The sequence below is a fragment of the Gorilla gorilla genome, chromosome 11 (genome assembly GCF_029281585.2).
Source record: "Gorilla gorilla gorilla isolate KB3781 chromosome 11, NHGRI_mGorGor1-v2.1_pri, whole genome shotgun sequence".
Classification (NCBI taxonomy): Eukaryota; Metazoa; Chordata; class Mammalia; order Primates; family Hominidae; genus Gorilla; species Gorilla gorilla.
In genome coordinates, this window is record NC_073235.2 from 133,741,563 (window position 1) to 133,765,520 (window position 23,958).

General features: G+C 47.4%; 1 long non-coding RNA gene across 1 annotated transcript; it reads left to right on the forward strand.

Moving 5' to 3' along the window:
* The first annotated feature begins 11,910 nt into the window (after positions 1-11,910).
* Positions 11,911-23,497, forward strand: C11H2orf72 (chromosome 11 C2orf72 homolog). Its single transcript, XR_002005004.4, has 3 exons — positions 11,911-12,765; positions 15,884-15,997; positions 21,454-23,497. It is a non-coding gene; the product is annotated as a chromosome 11 C2orf72 homolog (long non-coding RNA).
* Positions 23,498-23,958: the final 461 nt, after the last annotated feature.

A 23,958-nucleotide genomic window follows, 5' to 3' on the forward strand; every position in this document is an offset into this window, starting at 1 on the left:
AATATAAAAATTAGCCGGGCATGGTGGCGTGTGCCTGTAGTCCCAGATACTCGGGAGGCTGAGGCAGGAGAATCACTTGAACCCAGGAGATGGAGGTTGCAGTGAACTGAAATTGTGCCACTGCACTCCAGCCTGGGCAACAGAGTGAGACTCCGTCTCCAAAAAGAAAACAAACAAAAAAACTGCACAAGGATATGAATTTCTGAATAGATTTCTGAGTCACATTCCACTATCCAGAGAATAAAGATAAGTTCATAATTATGGTGTCCAGTATCAAGTACATACCAGAAAAAGACTTTTTAAAGGATGCAAGTAGATAACAATTCTTTCTTTCTTTTTCTTTTCTTTTTTTTTATTTTTTGAGACAGAGTCTCACTCTGTGACCAGGCTGGAGTGCAGTGGCGCGATCTCAGCTCACTGCAACCTCCACCTCCCGGGTTCAAGCAATTCTCCTGCCTCAGCCTCCCAAGTAACTGGGACTACAGGCGTGCACCACCACTTCCAGCTAATTTTTGTATTTTTAGTAGAGACAGGGTTGCACCATGTTGGCCGGGATGCTCTCAATCTATTGACCTCGTGATCTGCCAGCCTCAGACTCCCAAAGTGCTGGGATTACAGACGTGAGCCACCAAGCCTGACCGATGACAATTCTTTCTACCACAGTAAACACAGTAGTGGTAACAAAATGATTATTCTCAGACTAAAATGAAAACTTAAAACCCAATAAAATCCCTGAGCTTCCAGGATCAGAGAATGGCACAGAGAGCAGTATAAGAGGCCAGGAGAAAATATAAGATTTTAAATATTTTATGTGTACCTTTCTTTTTGTTTTCCACTGACTAAAAAATAAAGGAAAAATGTTTAAGTTAACTCACAAAATACTTTTTTTAAAAAAAGACATGGAGGACATTAGGAAGAAGGGAAAGAAAATTAGGTCGAAAGAAATAAAGTGAATCCAGGGATGAGATTAATACACAAAGTGTTTGCCTTGAAAGTCCTTTACACTTGCTAGATATGGGTCACAATTTGACTCAGCTTCCCAGCAGCCTATGCAAAGAAAAAACAAGACCAGCTGTATTACTCACAATGTCCATTGGATAAAAACAAATCCAGTGCTCAGAAGAAGACAAATTCGAAGACCAGAAAGGTATTTCTTCCATGTGTTTCTATCCAAATGGCCTGTGTCACGTAGTAAACAAGGCCCTAAAACCATCTTTACAGTAAACAAAACAATGAGTACCTCGAGGATTGTTAACCTCCCTTATTTAAGTTAACACATTAACCCATGTGAGTGTAAATAAAGGAATCCTACCGGGGTGGAAAGCATGGGGTCATCCAAGCCGCCATATTCAATTCCAAAATAAATGCTAATGAAGAATGGAGCTCTCTCGTGCGTGAATGAATGTGTGACTGCCCATGATATTGTGATACAATAAAAAATACATATATTTAGCCTTCATCCCACGTTCCTGGCACAGAGCTCCTAAAACCCTTGGAATTTCTGAGTGATAGGAGTGAGGAGTATTTGTTACTTATCATAAGCCTTCTTCAACCAAACCTGAGTTTATCTAATAAGCTGACACTTGGAGGCTGGGGCTGATGGCCAGAGGAAATAACCGTGTATTTTAAAGGGTTGGAACTTTCAGCTCCTTTATTCCCCATTCCCCTGACCCCTACTCCCCAAACACCCCCACCTCCAGAGAGTGGAGAAGGGCTACAGATTGAGGTAATCATTAATGACCAAAGATTTAATCAATCATGTCTACATAGCCAGAACCTCTATAAAAACCCCAAACAGGCCAGGTGCAGTGGCTTATGCCTGTAATCCCAGCATTTTGAAAGGCTGAGGTGGGAGAATCACTTGAGGTCAGGAGTTTGAGACTAGCTTGGCCAACGTGGCAAAACCCTGTCTCTACTAAAAATACAAAAATTAGCTGAGCTTGGTAGCCTTCATCTATAATCCCAGCTACTTGGGAGGTTGAGGCACGAGAATCACTTGAACTCGTGGGATGGAGGTTGCAGTGAGCTGAGATCATGCCATTACACTCCAGCCTGGGTAACAGAGCGAGACTCTGTCAAAAACAAACAAACAAAAAAGGCATTTGGAGAGCTTCTGGGTGGGTGAGTATCCATTCTGGGAGAGTGGTGCACTCCAACTTCATAAGGACAGAAACTCCTCTGCTTGGGAGCCTGTGGGACCTTTCCCTTTGTACCTGCTCCTCACCTGGCTTCCATCTGTGCCCTTTATTGTATCCCGTATAATAACCAGCAGACACAAATTAAGTGCTTCCCTGAGTTATGTGAGCTGTTAGAACCAATTACGGGACCTGAGGAAGGGTTCATAGGAGTCCCCAATTTGTAGCCAAGTCAGACAGAAGTGTGAATAACTTGGGGGCCCACTATTTGAGATTGGCGTCTGAAGTGGGGGGCAGGCTTGTGGGACTGAGCCCTTAACCTGCATGCTTTGATGGAACTCTAGTTTGTTCATGCTAGAATTGAATCACTGGACACCCAGCTGGTATCCTCAGAGAACTGGAGAATTTCGTGATATGGAAAAGCCACGTATTTGGTGCCAGAAGTGCTGTGAGTAGAGAGCACGCTTTTTCTTTGTACTGCCATGGAGACAAGTCTTCCTAAATATTTCTTCAATTCGACCAAATGTTTGCTAAGTATTGAACAGCAGTGAGTTTGAGGTTGTGGCTCTGATCTAACAAGGATCCAGAATATTCCACATTGCTGGTTAAGTGTAAATCTCAATGTTTGAATAGACAGCTGCGCAGGGTTAACAACCTCTTCTGAAATTCAAGGGGCCCAAATAGAGGCCACCAGAACCCCCAAAAAACCGGGCCAAGCAGAACCCAGACAGGCCACTCCAGTTTCAACTTCAGACTCACACACAAATGACTGGGCCCCAAATTCTTATATCAGTGTTCCTGACCTTTTCAGGTTCAGGAACCATTTTTAATGCTCCCCATGTGTATAATAGTAATTGTACTGTTGGAATTGGTTGACTGAAAAATGTACACAATGGCCAGGTGTTGTGGCTCACGCCTGTGATCCCAGCACTTTGGGAGGCCGAGGTGGACAGATCACTTGAGGTCAGGAGTTCGAGACCAGCCTGGTCAACATGGTGAAACCCCATCTCTACTAAAAATACAAAAATTAGCCAGGCATGGTGGTGGGCGCCTGTAATCCCAGCTACTCGGGAGGCTGAGGCACGAGAATCACTTGAACCCAAGAGATGGAGGTTGCAGTGAGCCAAGGTCGCACCACTGCACTCCAGCCTGGGTGACAGGGCGAGACTTCATCTCAAAATAAAATAAAATACAATAAAATAAAGTGTACACAATGACAGACTCCTTGTTAAAATTTATGCATGTAATAAATACTCATTGTGGAAAACCCAACCACACAAAAATCAAAGATTTTTTTAAAATCACCATTTTGCTTACCTGGTGCCCAGATAGATATCATTCTATTGGAGTGGGAGGTCTTTTGGGCAGGTGGGGTGCCAGGGTCTATCTACTTCTCTCTAGGGAAGCCAACAAGGAATCAAATATTCTCTCTTCCAGGCTCTTTATAACTAGTACATAGTCATGTGATCTGAGCTTAGCCAATCAGATGCTCCTGCCAAGGGCTTTGGATTGTGAGGAAGTGATGCAAAGGCCCTGTGGTCAACCAGAGATTTTTCACAATGGCTGCAGCAGAGTCAAGGGTCCAATAGCATGGTCCTGAGGGGCCAGCAGCAATAATGCCAGGGCCAGCATCCCAAGCTGACTGTTCCCGGTCTCCCTGATTCCAGCAGAACATCCCAGAGGGGCTTCTTTGATATGTCCCTTGAATTAAGTGGATGCCAGGTCCCCCTGAGAAAAGACCATGTGATAACATCAAAAATATATTCTCTGTTTTAGCCCTTCCTTTCCCACAGGGGAACTGACCATGGACCAGGGAAACTACAGTGGGGAAAGGGATGATCGAGACCTTTGAGGGGGTTTGGGACAGTAACTGTAAACTGACACAGACCCCCTGGGGAACAGAACACTACTGACAAATTTGATGGGATTCCTGTTCATGGTAGGCCTGATGGAATCCTGAACCCATCACTTCTCCAGTGCCTGGGTGTAGAGTTGGAATAGATCCCCTAAGCTACAGGCGGAATCTCCACACTGGCTCTGTGACCCAAAAAGTAAGGGCTATTATGACAGACGGAGCAAAGGGAAGCCCTGGACCCTCCCCAGTCCCTTCAACAAAATAGCAAATCTAGAGGAACACTGCATCCCTGGTGGGAACACAGATGTTGATATCACTGTGAATGAGTCAAAAGGGGTGTGTGTGTGTGCGTGTGCACGCGTGCGTGCATGTGGAGGCAGTGGGTGATTCCCCTCACAGCTCTACGTAACTCTCCCGTCTTCTGGCCAGTGCAGAATGGTGGGTCCTGGAGGGGTGGACAGCAGCATGTTGTCTGCATCTTGCTCATGGGCTCTGTGCTGGGTGGACTTTAGCCACCTCACCATCCTGCAGGACATCGTGCTGGTCCACTGCACTGACCGTATCAGGCCTAGGACTTGGTGAGGTGCCTTAGATGCTCCAGAAGTTACTTATATTCACCAATGGCCTCCGTATGGCTTCCAATAGGAAATAAGTGAACGGGTAGATTAATTACTCAGTGTTTTATACAAATAGATTGGACAAGGCTTGGCTCTTAAAGACAGCAATCCCAAATAGCTGCAAGATGTTTAGCTTTTTTATTTTCTACTTTGTTTAATATATTTTCTAATCAAAGTATGTAATACTATACATAGATTTTTTTTTAGGGCAAGTAGAATAGCTTTTACAATGGAAACAAAGCCGCCTCCTGGTTTTCCTTCCAACTCTGAGCTCCACTCCAAAAAGGCCACCACTTTTTTAATGTAAACTTGTTATTATATTAAGAAAAGGACATAAATCATAAGTGACCAGCTCAATACATTTTTACAAAGTGAACACACCTATGTAAACAACACGTACTTTTAACAACTCAGGTTTGAGTTTTTGGGTGGTTACTTCCATGCAGCAAAATAAGATACTCATGTACTACTTTATTTATTTTAGTATTATTATTATTATTATCATTATTATTTTGAGACAGGGTCTTGCTCTGTTGCCCACGTTGGAGGGCAGTGGCACTATCTCAGCTAACTGCAACCTCTGGCTCCCGGGTTCAAGTGATTCTCCTGCCTCAGCCTCCTGAGTAGATGGGATTACAGGAGCTCACCACTATGCCCAACTAATTTTTGTAGTTTTAGTAGAGACGGAGTTTCACCATGTTGGCCAGGCTGGTCTCGAATTTCTGACCTCAAGTGATCTGCCTGCCTCGGCCTCCCAAAGTGCTGGGACTACAGGCATGAGCCACTGCGCCTGGCCTTAACTTTAATAAACCTATTTTTGAGTAGACAGTTCATTCCTGTGGAACAAAATTCAAAAGAAACAAATGGATAGGCAGTGTTAAATGTCCCTCCCACCCATAAATCTTAACCTGTCATTTCCCTTTGTCAGAAGCCATCCTGTTACCAGTAGCTTGGATTTCCTTCTAAAGGCAATCTATTATTTGACCTATTTTAAATATTTTATTTAATAATTTATGTCCTATCTCAATATAAAACAATTGAAGATGTTGGGTTATACAATTTGAAGGGCAGAATTACTCTCAAAGCAGTGAAAACTGACAACACCGAAGAAGTAAGGTGTTCACTGAGCTTTTCCAAATATCGTTAACAATTCATAGAAAGATACTGATTCTTTTGGCCTTTCCCTCATGGTAGCAAGATGGCTGCCATAGCTCCAAATATCAAGTCTTCACACAACATTCTGTGAAGCAAGGATGATGATGGCCCCAAAAGGTCCTGTCAACTTCCCTAGTCAGGGAAGGAAATCTTTCCTGGAAATCTCTCCTTGTCTTGGACTGGCTAGAATTGAGCAGCATGCCCACCTCAAGACCAATCACTAGCAATGAAGAACAGTCGGCTTCATCTATTCGCGTTTCAACCCCTGAGGCTGGGTCCATTGCTTTTATACCAAAATCAGGGCTCAATAAGCATGAGTGGCCAATGAGCAGAAAACCAACAGTGTCTGCCACAGCCAGTACCTTTGTCCTGTCACTGTCTAAACCTGAAAACCAATCTAAACTAAGTTGTTAATCAGGCCATGGAAATAAATCAACCTTGGAAGAGAATGATGATAGCATACCTTCTAGACCTGTGCTGTCCAATATGGGAGCCACACGTGCCATTTAAACTTAACTTTACATTACTTAAAATTAAACAAAATTTTAAATGCAGTTCCTCAGTCACACAAGCCACATCTCAGCTGTTCAATAGCCTCATGTGACTAGTGGCTACTGTACCGGATCGCACAGATTTAGAACATTTTCTTCATTGCAGAAAGCTCTATTGGCAACCACTGCCTGTCCATCTGCTGCTACCACTGATAAGAGGCTTCTCTAAAGTGGTGAAGTGAGAGTTTCTCTAAAGTGGTGAGGTGGTGCCACCTTAGTGTCATTAGCAACACCGCCATCATCTTTGTCCAGTGCAACCTGAAATTGATAAGCTGAACATCCTCTAGCCAGTGATCACAGAAGCTCCCTGTCCTGCAGAGTCACGTCAGGGTCAGTCACAGAGCTCTGACAAGATCTGGTGCAGAGGAACCTCATGTTTCCATGCACTCACTGAGCCCATCTTCCTGACCGGGTTCTTGATCCACCCCTCTGGGAAAGAGAGGCACTGGCCAGGAGCTGGCTTGGGCAACTAACGTTATCATAAGATTATTTTAATGGTCACCTTGTTCTATATCAGGCACCTCATGAACGATGATCATGAAGTCACCCACTGCCCATTGCCCCAACACTTGCACACTTCCTATTTTTTCATCAGCCAGGGACCAAGGAGCTGCAGAAAGTGAACAGAATGAGACATACAGGTACAGGGGCAGGGCGTCTGTGGTGGGCACCGGCCCTCATGCCCACCCCACAGATACAGCTCACATTGTATTTGATAGTCTATAAAAGGGCACCTGCTCTGAGACTTGAGGGAGGAATAAGGTTGCCTCCAGTAATAACTGCTCTTTGCTCCACTTTAACCTCAGTGGGCCTGATAGTTGAGGTGCCAGCTTGGGTGCAGTTGGTGCAGCCCTGTCCTGGGGGAGGGAAAGGCCAACCAGGGTCCCATTCAACTCTTAGAGACCATGGTTTCTTCCTGGCCAATTTTGGCTGGTGCCATTCTCCCAGGAGGGGACCTTGGGAGACTTACACTGAAGCTCTAACTTGATCTGGCCCAGTAGATTTGAAAGGAGGCCCAAATTGAGTGGCTTCGAAGTCACCATATGTCCTTGCTGCACAAATGAGCTGCTGTTCTCCTCCTCACCCCTACTGGGGCCTCAGATGCTCACAGATCCCCACGAAGTCACCTTGCAGCTGTGGCCACCAAGGTGACAGGTGTAGACACTCTCCCCACAGTTATGTGCCAGGTGTCGGCTGACAGAGGACTGCCCCCACTGTGATGCCCTCAGCCAGTACAGGTGTGTCCTGGGGGCCTGCCTGCCCCTCCTCCTGGCACCACTGACTAGTCCAGGGCTCAGCAGGAGCATGATAGGCACTGAAGCCTGGCCTCTGCCCATCAGCATTTCCTGCAGGCTTCTTCAATCCCATTTATGCCTAGTGTTCCATTATTGGAACGCTAAGCATGTGGGAGTTATTTATATCCTGCTGCTCAAGGTCATTGCCAAGGTCTGATTTTTCACACGTCTGCAATTCAAAAAATTGCAACCTCCTGCATAAGTGGGTTAACAAACCTTCACCAGACCCCTAAAGTTCAGGCGAAATTGAGATATTTGACCCCCATAGGAACACCAGCTGGCACAGAGATCTGCATTCCTGGTGCCCTGATGGGAACCAGCCTGGGCCTGGCAGAGGAGGAAACGAGGTCCCAGCACACCGACGAGCAGGCCTGCTCCACCTCAGGGGCCCCCAGCACTTGTCAGACCCAGTTTCAAGTTTCCAGCCCCTCTTCCCACCTCAGCCTCTTCCCTCCATGGGTCCTGGGGGCTCCTCCAATTTCCTTTCCCTCTGAGGTCTTCCTCATGTTAAAGATCTTCCTCCCTCCACCCGGCTCCCCAGGAAGCCAGAAAGTCTCCCCAGGTCCAGCCTTCCTTTTAGCTCCCAAATCAAACATCTTAGGGAAAAAGAGGAAAAGTACAGGGAGAGAAGAGAGGAAGGAAAGGAAAGAAGAGAGAAAGGGGGAGGTGGGGAGAGGGGAAGGGAGGAAATGAAGAAAGAAGGAGAGGAGAATAGGGCGACAGAGTGTGAGTAAAGAGGAAAAAGGAGCTGGCAAGCAACTAGAGGGAGATTACTCCTTGTTTTCCAAACCAGCACTTTCTGGTCACTTTTTTTTTTTTGAGACAAGTTCTTGATCTCTCACTCAGGCTGGAGTGCAGTGGCACAATCACGGCTCACTGCAGCCTCGACCTCTCGGGCTCAAGCCATCCACCCACCCCAACCTCCCAAGGAGTAACTGACTAGATACACACTGCCATACCCAATTAACTGTTTGATTTTTGTTTGTTTGTTTATTTAGGGGTGGGGTCTCGCTATGATGCCCAGGCTGGTCTAAAACTCCTGGGCTCAAGAAATCCTTCCACCTCAGTTTCCCAAAGTACCGGGATTACAGGTGTGAGCCACCACACCAGTCTCTTATCACTTGATTCCCACCAAATTCTGTTTAAGTGAACATGAAGAGGTAAAGTATTTCAAAAATCCCAGTTTACTTTATATCTTCATTGAACACCAGAGAAAGAAGAAGTCCATTAATTTTATGATGTTTTTCTAGGGTGTGGTGGGAGAGGAAGAAGAAATATTCTTGGCATCTTGCCTTTTTAAAAAATAAAAAAAAGATCTTTGCAGTTTCCTGTTAATTTAATACCAGAACCTTTGCTGTGTAAATAACACAGATAAAGATAAACTTTACTGGCCCTGGACTCCAACCTTTGTTTAACATTCCACCCCTCTCGGATCCATCCCCCATCCCGCCTATGGAAATTTGTAATTAGTTGTGGAGATTTAGAGGCTGAGAATATATAGTTCAGGAGGCAGAGCATGTTGGTTTTAGACAAGCCTTGTAAGAATGTGCTAAAAATCCCAGTATACCTGACAGTTCTTCTCTAGAACTTGTCTTTCTCTCTTCCTCAGAGGTGACCTGGATGGGGTTAATTCCCTTTCTGGTCAACTTGTAGGTTTCACCCTGGCTCTGCCACCCACCCTCCCAGTTTATTATACCCACTTAGGCTGTGCTTTGCTGGCATGGCCTTGCACTGTTATTTAGACAAGTGATTTAATCCCTCTTACTTGCTATTATTGAGCACTCTTAGTTCCTTTTTTTTAAGATAGTCTCACTCTGTCACCCAGGCTGGAGTACACTGGTATAATCTTGGCTCACCGCAACCTCTGTCTCCTGGGTTCAAGCGAGTCTCCTGCCTCAGCCTCCCAAGTAGCTGGGATTACAGGCACACACCACCATGCCCAGCTAATTTTTGTATTTTTATTAGAGACGGGGTTTCACCATTTTGGCCAGGCTGGTCTTGAACTCCTGACTTCAGATGATCTGCCGGCCTCGGTCTCCAAAGTGCTGGGGTAACAGGTGTGAGCCACCATGCCCAGCCAGATTTAGTTCCCTTTTTGATAGGGCACTTCCTCCAATAGTGTTTTCAAAGTTCCTCCAATAGTGTTTTCAAAGAGGGGCTATATGTGATATGCCTTCTGATTCTGTACATACCTGATAATTTAGCTAGAAATCCAAATCTAGGGTCAAAGTTATTTTTCTTTGACACTTTAAAACAATTTTTCCATTTTTTCTTAAACCCAATGTTGTTGCTAAGAAATCTGAAGTCAGCCAGATTTTTGTTCCTTTCTCAGTCCTTCTACTATCCAGCTTCTGGGAATACAGGTGTGATGGCCCAAGCTTTAGCAGCCAATTTGGATTATGAAGATGTCAGAGGGCAAGAGTGACTTGGTATGAAATTTGAGTCTTCAAACACCTAGTAAAGCAGAACTATTATACTATTTCAGCCATAAACTGTCCATCCCCAAACTTCTACAAAAGAGAAAAAGAAATTTTCATTGTTATTAGTGTTGTCTGTGTTATTAAGAAATGAATCCTAATTCATATATCCATTAAACCTGCTTTGTTTTATACTTTCCAGAAGGGTAACTGTTTTTATTTTTTATTTTATTTTATTTATTTATTTATTTTTTGAGACAGAGTTTCGCTCTTGATGCCCAGGCTGGAGTGCAATGGCACAATCTTAGCTCACCAAAACCTCCACCTCCTGGATTCAAGCCATTCTCCTACCTTAGCCTCCCAAGTAGCTGGGACTACAGGCATGCACCACCATGCCTGGCTAATTTTGTATTTTTAGTAGAGACAGGGTTTCTCCATGTTGGTCAGGCTGGCCTCCAACCCCCGACCTCAGGTGATCCACCTGCCTTGGCCTCCCAAAGTGCTGGGATTACAGACACAAGCCACAGCACCCGGCCCCAGAAGTCTAATTATTTTTCCCAGTGAATTCATGTTTCCCTAGATATCAGCTACTTTGGCTGGCGATAGGTACACCTGGAAGAGACTAAAACCTAGGCTCTTCCTATATATCCCACCTGGGAGCTGAAGGAATGGGGGTGTGATGGGACTTGCCTCTGGCATCAAATGTGAATGTAGCCACTCCCCATGTGCCACCCTCACACACACCAGACACCCCACTCAGGGAACTTCTGGGCACTCTCCCCTGGCCAATCCTCTTTCATAAGGCAGGTCTTGTGGTTGGAATTCCTGACCCATGAAGTGGGAAGAAGAGGCTGCCGGGTCTGGTTTTTCTGTGCTGCTAGCCCCAGCCTGATATGCCATCCCTGGCTAGCACAGCTGTTTTCTGCCTCCCAGCAGTGCTGGGGAGATGGGGTTGAGAAATGGTCTACTCAGGCCAATGCAAGCAAAGAAAAGAGCACAAGTGTATAGCGTTCACTCAGCCTATCCCCCTTCTATGGCACTGAGGGGAGGAGGCGACAGGCCTTCCCTGGTTTTACATTGGTTTCTCAGAGTCCTTACCAACTCCCCTCTTGCTTCTGCGGCGTCTTTAGGGTACTATTCAGAGGAAGGTGCCAGCCCTTTAAGTACATTATCATCTTGTCACTTTCTGCTTTAATTTTACATTTCATTAAAAATTACGTGAAATGTAAAACTCAGTTCTTCAGCTGCACTCGCCAGATTTCAGGTACTCAATAATAGTCACATATGGTGCAGACAATAAAAAACTTTTCCATCATCACAGAATGTTCTATTGGACAAGGCTGACCTAGATCCTTAGAAGGAAGGGAAATGCATTCCTGCTTCTGACCTGGCTGGCCCCTTGCTCCCCACGCAGATCAGAGCACCATCCGTGTCCTGCATCTGGCCCCCTAGACTTTCTGCTTTACGGAAACAGTCTGGGTTTCACCCCCAGCGCCTGGGGTGGTACAGTAAGTATTTGTGGAAATAATGGACCCTCGGTCAGTTTTTGCTAAATGTTGAAGCCCAAAAGGAAAGCTGGGTGGCAGAAATAACCCCTGCGTGTTCTCTTTTATCTCACCTTCCTGTCCACTTCTGCGCCCTCCGCCCCCTACCCCCCTACCTCCCACCCCACCTCCGCAAAACCCCAAACTGTGCGGGACTCTGCTCCAGGTCTCCAAATGATCTTATCTAGTGAGGGGATAATTGTCTGTCTTCCCAACCTCGGCTGCCCAGCGCCTGCACCTAGTAGGTGCTCAGTAAGTATGTGTGGGATGGACGAATAAATGAATGAATGAATGGCTCTCTGTTTCCCCGCGTCTGCGCAGGGACTTCGGGAGGAGCCACCCTTGGAGGGCTGGGGAGAAAGCCGTCTTCCTCCCACCCAGGCCCGCGATGCGGGCTGCGCCCAGGGGAGCGTGCACACAGAGGCCCCGCCCGGGGATCCGGGGGTCCGGCTGGGCTCGGCCCTCGGGGGCGTGTCCTCTGTGCCAGGGCGCCACCGCCCCGAGAGGCGGGCAGCGGGTGCGCCCGGGCCGCGGCGGCCGCAGAGGGCGGGCGGCGGCCAGCATGGAGCGCGAGCTGGAGGCGCTGGCGGCCCGGCTCGCGCGCCCGGCCGAGCCGCCCTTCCAGGCGTTGGTGGAAGCGGCGGGGGGCCGCGGGCAGGTGCTGCTGGTGGGCGAGCTGTGGGAGCGCGAACAGAGCCGCGCGCTGCTGCGGGACTTCGCACGGGCGGTGTTCCCGCCGGAGCCAGGCGCTGGCAAGCCGGGCGGCGCGGCGGCAGAGGGCGCGGGGTCCGGGGCGGCGCGCGGGGCGCAGAGGGCGGCGAGGGCGGCTGGGGCGGCGGGGGCGGCGGCGGCGGCGGCGCGCGCCATCCGCTCGCCGCTGGTCTTCGTGCTGTGCCGCGCGTCGTCGCTGGCCGCCCGGGAGCCGCGGCGCCGCCTGCGGGAGATGCTGCGGGACGTGCGCGGCCGGCGGCGGGCCGGGGCGGCACTGGTCGGGGTGCTGGTGGCCGAGGCCGGGCCAGAGGACGCGGTGGCGCCGGGGCTGCGGCTGCTGGAGGCGCTGTTGCGCGCCGTGTTCGGCCGCCAGGCGGGGGGGCCCGTGCAGGCGGCCGCCTACTGCCCCGGCCTCCCGGCCTCCTGCTTGGCCGTCCAGGCGGCCGCTTGCAGGGCCCTGCAAGCCGCCGGAGCCGGGCAACCAGGTGAGACTGCGCGGGGCCCGGCTGGGCGCGGGCGGGCGGTGGCTCGGGCACGTCCCCCAAGTTGGACCCCTTTGGCCAGTCCCCCTCATTGAGCACCGAGGTAAACTGAGGCTCAGAGCAGGGAGGTGCCTAGAGCCAGGCCTCGCAGCTAGCGGAGAGCGGGCCGTGCGTAGCGGATCGAGTCCGTCCCAGAAGGGTCCGGAGTGCACGGGAGATGCCTAGGGGGCGTGGGAAAGCTGAGGGGCCGAGTAGAAGGCAGAGGGAGTGGGTAGAGAGAAGGGATGAATCGGGCAAGGCCGAGATCTAGGAGTTACGGGCTGGGTGGGGGTGGGGAGAGAAGAGGAGTGGGGAAGGAAATGGGAAAGCCTTGGGATGGGAAAGTTTCAAGGGGGTGGATGGGTGCTAAGGAGATTGACGTTGCCAGAAGCTAAATTCTAGGGCGCTGCGCAGCTAGAGATGCGTCGGGAGCTCTAGGAGGGGCGGAGGGGCATCTCCAGCGCGGTGGAGGCTCGTCCTGGAAGCCCTGCCTGGTTTTAGGAAGAGGGCAAGGAATGGGTGCTCGGGACTTGAAGTGTGGGGAGGTGAGAGGGACTAAGAGTACATTTTCTATTGATTTCTGGCCACCCACCAAGGCTGTGCACCCAACTGCTGTATCCCTCAGCCTCCCCCAGGTCTGCTGAGGCCACCTTTTCCCTCCACATTCTCCTGAAAGGTGGAAGGGATTTAAGGGTCTTTTCCCAGCCCCCGTGACTGCTGCCATCAGCAGAAGGGTCAGGATCTCCTTCCTCCTGGAACGCAAGTCTTTACAGGAACTCTCCAGTGTTCTAGGATGAAAATATGCACATTAAGAGTAGCTGCATCTGGCTATCGCAAGGACAAAAAACCAAACACAGCATGTTCTCACTCATAGGTGGGAATTGAATAATGAGAACACATGGACACAGGAAGGGGAACATCACACACCGGGGACTGTTGTGGCGTGGGGGAGGGAGGAGGGATAGCATTAGGAGATATACCTAATGCTAAATGACGAGTTAATGGGTGCAGCACACTAACATGGCATATGTATACATATGTAACAAACCTGCACGTTGTGCACATGTACCCTAAAACTTAAAGTATAATTAAAAAAAAAAAAAAAAAAGAGTAGCTGCATCTGGCAAACCCGGGAAATCTTTGCACTCTCCAGCTCCCAGCTTTCTCTCCCTGCCCAGCTGGGCAGAACTTCAAGCCCTCCAGCCCCTTCTTCTTAAGTAGATAATGAAGAAAGTGGCTGTATTGTGTGTCTCCTGGAGTACTGGCGTTGGTTGGGGGGCGGGGGGGTCCCAGCAAGGAGACCTGGTACCTGTGATGCTGCCAATGTCACATTCACCTGCCAGCCTGGCCTGCCTGGGCGAGCGCGCCTGCCCTAACCCTCCTCCCTCAGGGTGCAATCCATTTTTTTATTGAGGCTGTGATTGTTCTGATTTTTGTTTCAACCCCTTTGCTGACCAGGCCTCCAAGAGAAAGAAGGGAATTCACACACATTTTCTATACCCTAATGAGTGCATGCTTTTTTTTTTTTTTTTTTTTTTTTTTTTAGATGAAGTCTCTCTTTGTTGCCCAGGCTGGAGTGGCAGTGGTGCGATCTCAACTCACTGCAACCTCCGCCTCCAGAGTTCAAGCGATTCTTCCATCTCAGCCTCCCAAGTAGCTAGGACTACAGGCGCCTGCCACCACACCCAGCTAATTTTTGTTTTTTTAGTAGAGACGGAGTTTCGCCATGTTGACCAGGCTAGTCTCGAACTCCTGACCTCAAGTGATCCACCCACTTTGGCCTCCCAAAGTGCTGCGATTACAGGCATGAACTACCACGCCCTGTCCCTCCTAAGCTTTTTGTAGACACATTGCTGTTGCCTGAGCCTGAAGAGCCTTTTCTCCTCCCTCCTCCTCACCTGGCCAATCGCATTTGTGCATTCAGAACTGGACTTCCTCCTTCAGGAAGGCTCCCTTGACCTTCCCTGCTCCCACTTGCAAGTTCACTGGCGAAATCCCAGAACCCTTTATCCCTTTGCTCTCTGAGCTCTTACCACATGATTTCGTTCCCTTGTGAACATGATTTTGTTCCCTTGTGGGTTTAAACACCATCTGCAGTCCCATTTCCTGATACCCTGCCTGACATGCAGACAGAGTGAATGAATCCTCCCTTCCTTTTAAATAAACACTAATACTTTTGAGATTTTAACACTTTGCAAGGGAATTGTTCTCTATGTTAAGCGCTTTCCTACTTTTATAAAAACATACTGAACAAAATTAAACCTCTCACAAATGACTAAAGGTCATGAGTGGAATTATAACTTATAGCCCACTGATTTATTTGCAGCTTTTGCAGTGGGCAGAACTATTATCCTCACACCAAATGGATTCATGTCACTAAGATTTCGCTAGTGGTTGGATCTGTTTTTTTAAAGTTTTCCGACTTCTTTCCTCACCGTCTGATGATAATTCTTATTCTAGGTTGCTTGCCTTTTGGCAGTGCCCTTTTACCCAGTTTGTGGTACCTACTCCAGCTGCCTTTGGGTTGAAAAACTAAGGATACAGTCTCTTTACCTTTGGGTGCAGGTTAAGAGTAAATTGGTCCTGAATAAAGATTATGAACAAGGATTTTCCTTGTTTTGGTTGCCTGAAGTCTTTAAAAAATAAATAAATAAAATAAACAACCTAGTTCCTGTTGACTTTATAGATTACTAAAAAATGTATCTATTCCTGCCAAGAAATAGTTTGAACTAAAATCAGAGGGAACGTGCAGCTCTTTGAGTATTTTGTTTGGTGCTATGTAATTGTAATTAATTTCATGTCATTTTCATTGCTTTAGTTTCCTCAACATGGTACCTACATCACAGGGCTTTTGTAAGAATTAAATGAGATAACATAGATAAAGTAAAGCAATCATTTTTAAAGTTCGTTTTTAAAGTACAAAAACCCACCCACTTTTGCAAATCAGACTCTGTGTTTTTAATCAGACAGTTGAAACCAGGGCAGTTGACAGTTGGGGCGCTTGATTTGCTAAACGAAATCTCTCAGTCTTGTGAAGTGGGAACCATGTGACCCTCTGACTCAGGTTTTGTGTTCTTCCTAGTGGAAGGAGCCTGGGAGAGGCCAGGCCTCCCCGGACTGCTAGCCTGCTTTTCCTGGGGTCCCTGGAGCCGGAGGAAGAACCAGGATGTTGCTGCCTGCAGAAGCTCAGCTCAGGGTGAGTGCTCCCTGACCTCCTGCATCCTGAGGGCCAGGTGCATGGAATTATGGGAGTGGTCACATGAACCTGGGGACCTTAGGGACAGAGTGAACCAACATCTATGGAGTGCTTGCCATGTGCCAGGTGTGGGGATGAGCAATGTGAGGTGCCCATATGCCAGGCAGTGGGCACATGGGCTTGGTCAGGCTGGGCTCTTTCCCCAGGAGTCTCCACCTAATGAAGGCAGTATGGGGAGGGCTGTAACGAAGGTGTCTCCAGGTGCATGGTGGGGTGCATGGGACCAAACACAGCAAGTCTCCCTGGAGGGTCCAGGGAGTATCCTAGAGCAAGTGACATTTGATCCGGGGATGGAGGGATTTTCATAGGCAGAAATGGGAAGTTTTGGAAAAGGAGCACTGAGCTAAGGAGTGACAGCATGATGTCATGCTCAGAAAAGGGACCACCTTCGAGAAGCCCCAGGAGTGAGGTGCAGAAGGAAACCAGTGAGGGCCAAGGCTGAAGGGAAGAGTTTGGACCAAATCAGGGTCCCAGATGTGCAGCCTTCAGGAGTAGTGTGCCATGAGCGATTTCTGAGCAGAGAGATTGGGGTATGTTTAGAGAGGTGGACTCTAGGAGAGGGAGACCCCTCCGCAGAGCCCACCTAGGAGGAGGCTGTCATGTCCCAGGAGGGATAACAGGCGGCCTGGGCCCGACCTGGGCAGTGGGAATGGAGGGGAGAAAACTCACCTGGGAGCCACTCCTAGGTGGAATCATCAGGCCACTAAATGGAAATGAGGGAGAAGGGGAAGGGGAAGACACCCCTCCATGTCAATGCTGATGTTAGAGAGATAGGAAGCGCACTGATCCCCCCCTTATCCACATGAGATGCTTTAAGACACCTGTGGATGCCTAAAACCATGGGTAGCACCAAGCCCTACGTATACGCTGTGTTTTTTACTGTATATACATACCTATGATAAAGCTTAATTTATAAACTAGGCACAATTAAGACATTTAACAATATATAACAAAAGTTACGTGAATGAGGTATCTCTCTGAAAATATCTTATTGGACTGTACCGCAGGTAACTGAAACTGCGGATAGTGACGCCATGGATGGGGGTGGCAACAGTACTCGGAAGCATGGTGTAGCCTGCTGAATGCACACAGCCCCATCCCAAAGTGCACTGAGAAGTATAGCTTTGTTACAGAAACAATGGATGGTGGTTCAAAATTAACTTTCATTGTGTCTCTTATTTAAGAAAGAAAACCTTTAGTTGATGTGTCAGTCTTCATTGCTGCATAAGAAATGATCGCAAGTAGGTTGGGCATGGTGACTCATGCCTGTAATCCCAGCACTTTGGGAGGCCAAGGTGGGCAGATGACCTGTGAGGTCAGGAGTTCAAGCCCAGCCTGACCAACATGGTGAAACTCTATCTCTACTAAAAATACAAAATTAGCCGGGTGTGGTGGCACATGCCTGTAATCCCAGCTACTTGGGAGGCTGAGGCAGAAGAACTGCTTGGACCCCGGAGGTGGAGGTTGCAGTGAGCCAAGGTTGTGCCATTGCACTCCAGCCTAGGCAACAAGAGTGAAACTCCGTCTCAAAATAAATAAATAAATAAATAATCGCAAGCTTAGCAGCTTCAAAGGCATTGATTAGGTCCCTGACTTCTTGCTGGCTGTCAGCTGGGGCTGCTCTCAGCTCCAAGAGGCCCCTGCCGTTCCTTGCTCTCACAAGCCCTCTCACAAGAGATCCTCCTTCAACCAGCAGGAGAACCCCGCTCTCCAGTCTGCTAGGAGGGAGTCCACATAACCTAAGGAGTCAAGGGAGTCACTAGCCATTGCATTTGTCAGAGAGACACCCTACTCCCCAGAGTGACTAAGCTATCACATTCACAGAGCCCATCCAGACTCAAGGAAGGGCTTTATAAGGGGCCAGAATCTTGGGGGCTGTCTTAGAATTCTGCCTATCATGTTTGAAAACTCAAAAAAAAGTACAAAAAAAAAATAAAGAAAACAAATGTGAAACATCATTCACTTAATTCCATCATTCAGAGATAACTACAATTATATTTTGGGGTACGCCATTCTATTTACCTATCTCTCCTTGTGCTCTTTAAAATTTAATAAACTCACTTCTATATCATCTTCAAAATGCAGCAGATATTTAAAATGTTTAATTGCAAAAATGCTAACTTCAACCTCTCCACCATCATTTTGGATATTCTTGGAAACTAAAGGAGAAAAGATGAAGCAACAGAATCATTAACCATTTTACATAAATCTTGGATAATTTCTCTCTCTGTGGTATGTACAAATCTCATATAGAAGTGAATGTATTAAAATGCAAATGGCATTTATGGACTATGTACACACATTGATAGCATATGATAAATATAGGATATCATAATTACATGCATTGATACAACCATGAGTTGCTTAATGACAGGGATATACATTCTGAAAAATACATCTTTAGGGGATTTTTATTGTGTGAACACGATAGAGTGTACTTAGAAACCTGGATGGTATAACCTACTACATGCCTATGCTATGCGGCATAGCCTATCGTTCCTAGGCTACAAATCTGTACAGCAGGTTACTGTCCTGAATATTGTGGGCAACTGTAACACAATGGTAAGTAGCTGTGTGTCTCAACATACCTAAACATAGTAAAGGTGCAGTAAAAATATGCTATAAAAGATCAAAAAATGGTACATCTGCATAGGACACTTACCATGAATGAAGCTTTCAAGGCTGGAAGTTGCTCTGGGTGAGTCAGCAAGTGAGTGGTGAGTGAATGGGAAGACCTAGGACATTGCTGTGCACTACTGTCGACTATATAAATGCAGTACACTTAGGCTACACTACATTTATTTTAAAATATTTCTTTCTTCAATAATAAATTAACCTTAGCTTACAGTAACTTTTTTACTTTATAAGCTTTTTGATTTTTTGGCCAGGCATGATGGTGCGTGCCTGTAGACCCTGCTACTCCAGAGGCCGAGGCAGGAGGATGGCTCGGGCCCAAGAGTTCAAGGCTACAGTGATCCATACTCCTGCCATTGCACTGCAGCCTGCACACCATAGTGAGACTCTGTCTCAAAACAAACAAACAGACAAACAAAAACCACCTTTTTAAATTATTAAAAGCTTTTTTACTCTTTTGTAGTAATACTTGGCTTAAAACACAAAATATTGTAGAAATGTACAAAAATATTTTCTTTCTTTATATCCTTATTCAGTAGGCTTTTTCCTATTTTAATTTTTTTTTTTTTTTTTTTTGCTAAAAACTAAGACACAAACATGCGCTTTAGCCTACACCTACACACAAGGTCAGGATCATCAGTATCACTGTCTTCTGCTTCCACATCTTGTCCCACTGGAAGGTCTTCAGGGACAATAACACACATGGAGCTGTCACCTCCTGTGATAAACAATGCCTTCTTCTGGATACCTCTTGAAGGGCTTGCCTGAGGCAGTTTTACAATTAACTATATATATATATATAAACTTTATATACGTGTGTGTGTATATATTTCTTTATATATATATATATATATACACACATATATAAGTAGAGGGAGTACACTCTAAAATAATGTTAAAACATATAGTAGGCCGAGGCTGGCGGATCACCTGAAGTCGGGAGTTCCAGACCAGCCTGGCCCACGTGGTGAAACCCCATCTCTACTAAAAATACAAAAATTAGCCAGGGCGTGGTGGCACACGCCTGTAATCTCAGCTACTCGGGAGGCTGAGGCAGGAGAACTGCTTGAACCTGGGAGGCGGAGGTTGCAGTGGGCAGAGATTTCGCCAGTGCACTCCAGCCTGAGCAACAGAGCAAGACTCCATCTCAAAAAATAATAATAATTTTATATATATAGAGAGAGACAGTACAGTAACATAGTCATTTCTTATTATTATCAAGTATTGTCTACTGTATGTAATTGTATGTGCTAGACTTTTATATGACTGGCAGCGAGTTAGGTTGTTTCCACCAGCATTGCCACAAACATGTGAGTAATGCATTGCACTGCAACATCAGGACAACTACAAGGTTACTAGGTGACAGGAATTTTTTAGCTGTGTTTCAATCTTTTTTTTTTTTTTTTTTTTGAGACAGAGTCTAGCTCTGTCACCCAGGCTGCACTGTGCAGTGGCACGTCTTGGCTCACTGCAAGCCCCGCCTCCCAGGTTCACGCCATTCTCCTGCCTCAGCCTCCCAAGTAGCTGGGACTACAGGCTCCCGCCACCACGCCCAGCTAATTTTTTGTATTTTTAGTAGAGACGGGGTTTCACCATGTTAGCCAGGATGGTCTCGATCTCCTGACCTCGTGATCCGTCCGCCTTGACCTCCCAAAGTGCTGGGATTACAGGCTTGAGCCACCGCTCCCGGCCAGCTGTGTTTCGGTCTTATGGGACCACTCTCTTATTAAGGTTCGTAATTGACCAAAATGTCATTATGTTGCACGTGACTGTACTTACTGTTTTGGAATCTGCTTTCTTCATCAATAACATACTATAACTGCCTTCCACAGCAATAATTATATGTCAACAACATATTTTCTTTTTTGAGGTAATTCTAAATTAACATGCAGTGGCAAGAAATCATACAGAAATCCCAGCACTTTGCGAGGCCGAGGCAGGGGGATAGCTTGAGCTCAGGAGTTCAAGACCAGCATGAGTGACATAGTGAGACCCCGTCTCAAAAAACAAAAAAGGAGATCACCCAGAGAGATCCTGTGTATACTTTGCCCAGTTTCCCCCAATGGTAACATTTTGCAAAACTATAGTGCAATAGCACAAACGGGATATTGACACTGACGTAATCCACAGATCTTATTCGGATTTCCCCAATTTTACTTCTATGCAGTGTGTGTGTGTGTGTGTGTGTGTGTGCGTGTGTGTGTGTGTGTGTGTGTGTGTTTAGGTCTGTGGAATTTTATATATTGTCTTTAATGCCTGAATCCCATTATATGTGTGAGCCATAGTTCACTCAACCAGTCCCATTGTTGGACATGGAATCAGGACACTTTCAACTGCAAGTAAAGATACCATGACACACACGAGCACAAGCAGTAAGAGAAATCATTATTTCACCTAAAAGACAGTCCAGAGATGGAGTCGGCTTCAGAGTTGGTTGATTCAGGGGCTCAGGGACCCCACCAAGCACCCAGGTTTGCTCTTTCTCTCTGTTGGGCCATCTTCAGTGTCAGTTTCATCCTTAGACTGGTAGCAAGATAGCTCCAGCAGTTCCACTAATTATTCCTAATTATTTTCTTAGGATAAAATCCTAGAAGTGAAATTTGTGGGTCAAAGGGTGTGTACATTGTTAAGGTTTTTGATATGTATTTTGTTTTGTTTTTTAAGTAGGTATTTGCTGGGGAAAACTTTCTCCTTTTCCTTCCTAGATAACTCACTCACAACCTTTCTCTTCTGATTCAGTGATTTCTTCTCCTGTGTTCCAGAAGACTTCCAGGAACCTGAGGAGGAGCTGGCACTAACAGCCATATTTCCCAATGGAGACTGTGATGACCTTGGAAGGGGGTCAAAAGCCTGTGATGGAGTCGTACACACTCCTGCTGAGCCCACCGGAGACTCAAGATGAAGGCTGGACCCCTGCGCTGTCCCTGGCTCTAACCTACAGACTGGGGCCTGGCTCCTTCTTACTGGCCCCCAGGTCTCCATGGAGACTGCGGAAACCCCCGCCTGCTGGAGGCCTGCCACACTCACAGTTACCAGCTAGACAGTGGGGCTTACTAAGACAAGCAGGACCTAAAACAGTGTCTCCCCTGGGAACCTACTCCCCACCCAGCATTTGCTAAGTCTGATCACAGGGAGGTTATTTTGTCTCTCTGGCTCGGTTTCTCTGAGCCACTGAGACAGATGGCTCTCCGCTTTGAGGCTGTGCAGAGCTGTGGCACCCCATGGTGTGTCTGCAGTGTTCTGGGCACATGCATGGGCACCCATCGTTGAGAGTGCAGCTGGGAAGAACTCTGAACCAGAAGTCATCAGAGCTGAGGCATGGCCTTGAACATGTCACTCAGTCTCTGGGGCTTCTGTTTCACAATGCATGAGGGGGCCACCAGCCCAGTGGCTTTAAACCAGGGGCAGGTTGTCCCTCCAGGCAGCATTGGAAATGTGTGTGTTGAGGGGGTCACAGTGACTGTGGGGGCACCCCTGGCATCTAGTGGGCATCCCACAATATGCAGAACAGTCTCTGACAGCAAAGAATTGGTCCATTCAATGCCAATTGTAGTACCTTTGAGACATTCTGGCTGAGCCAATGCCTTCTCCCTGTCAGAGTCCCCCGGAGCAGAGAGGGTCAGGCTTCCCTGGACCTTGGCTCCCAGAGCAAGCCAAAATAAAGACTACACTGTTGCCTTGGGGGCTTGTCGGGCCAGGGCCAAGACGGTCTGCGTGCTGCAGGGCCAGGACAGAAATAGCCACACATGCCGGTGAGAACAAAGAGCCTCTTTCTTTCTCATGTTGACATCGACTTTCTGTGCCAAGTCCTTTGGGTATAAGGATGCTAGGGAATTCCTATAGGCACCAAACAGAAGGAAAGCTAGGAGCTTGGACTACTGGGTATAGGACTTGCTCTAGCTCTCAGGTCCTAGCCCAAGCTCAATGCAAACACAGCCCCTCCGGGCTCTCTGTTTCTGTGAGGTTCTGGAATCCCTTCCTCTGTGTCCGTGAGTCTGACAGAATCGATGATGTTCCCTTAGAGCCGGGAAATCCATGTGTTTATTCACAGAGGGAACTCACCATTACCTCCCTTGTCTTCTTTGCCTGCCTTGGAGAAATCCAGAGTCTTCGGAATGGCAAAGGCAGCTCCTGGATTTCCCTGGAAGGGAGGCACTAGCTGAGGGAAGTAGCTCCCTTCATTCATGATGCACAGTTTACGCAGCGGACACACAACTGTGCCTACTATTTGCTCAGTGCCCTGCAAGGTGCTGCCTAACTTTGATTTGTTATTTCAGCTCTCTCCAGGATAGTGCCAAATGGTGCAATGGGAAACCTGTTTTGCTGGGGGGCTCTAGATCACTGGCTCCAGAACTCCCAGCTGCCAGGGTAGCCCCTACCCCCAGCCCCTTGCTCCTGGACAGCAGTGGGTCTCACCTTTAGCCTCTGCCCCCAGTTCTGGTCTGACCCAACAGAGGGGCTCTATGATATTAAGAAGGGGCCCTTCCTGCTCTGTGCCTCAACCTAGTCTCCATAATAGGGAGTCTAATCCTATTCCTTCCCTGCCTGATGAGGATGGTGTGAGGATGAGGAGGACGGCATCTCATTTGGGGTTTTTTGGCAGTGGGCCTCATTTTAATCCTGCAGGGCTGCCTGCCAGTAGATCCATCCAGCTGCTTCCTTGTAGCCAAGAATGAGTTCAATGAAGTGTGATTCACTGATTTTATTGATTTTGTTTTAAAACAGGGAGACTGGTATTTTTGAAGCTGCTATCATTTTCTATTTATTAATTTCTTTGTAATCATCTTATTAAAGTTTTCGTATTTAGTGGGAGAGGGAGCTTTGTTTAAGTTTGGAATTTGCCTAGGGCAGAAGTTATAAGGCTTCATAACCTTTTGTATGTATTGCCAATATTTGAAACTTGGGAGATTACGTATAAAAAATACCTAGTTTTCTGGGTGGAGGGTGGGGCATGCTGTCATCTCAAGTCCGCTGTGGCTCACCCCCACCACCTTTACCCTCCCCCGCCCTTCCCATCCCCCGCTGCTCTTCACTCATGTAAGACGTCTGCCCGGTGCTGGTCCAGGCAGGCTTGTGAGTTTGTAGCCTCTGCTCCAAAGGATGGTTTACACATTATTTTTTCATTACCTTCAGTATTCCTGTGAATGGTTCAAGAGAGAAAGTCTTCGTTTACTAAGATTTGGGTTCTGCCTCCCAAGTGACAATACAGGGCTGAGATCCATCTCAGCTTCTTTGAGATGTGGCCACCATAAGCATCATCATTGTAG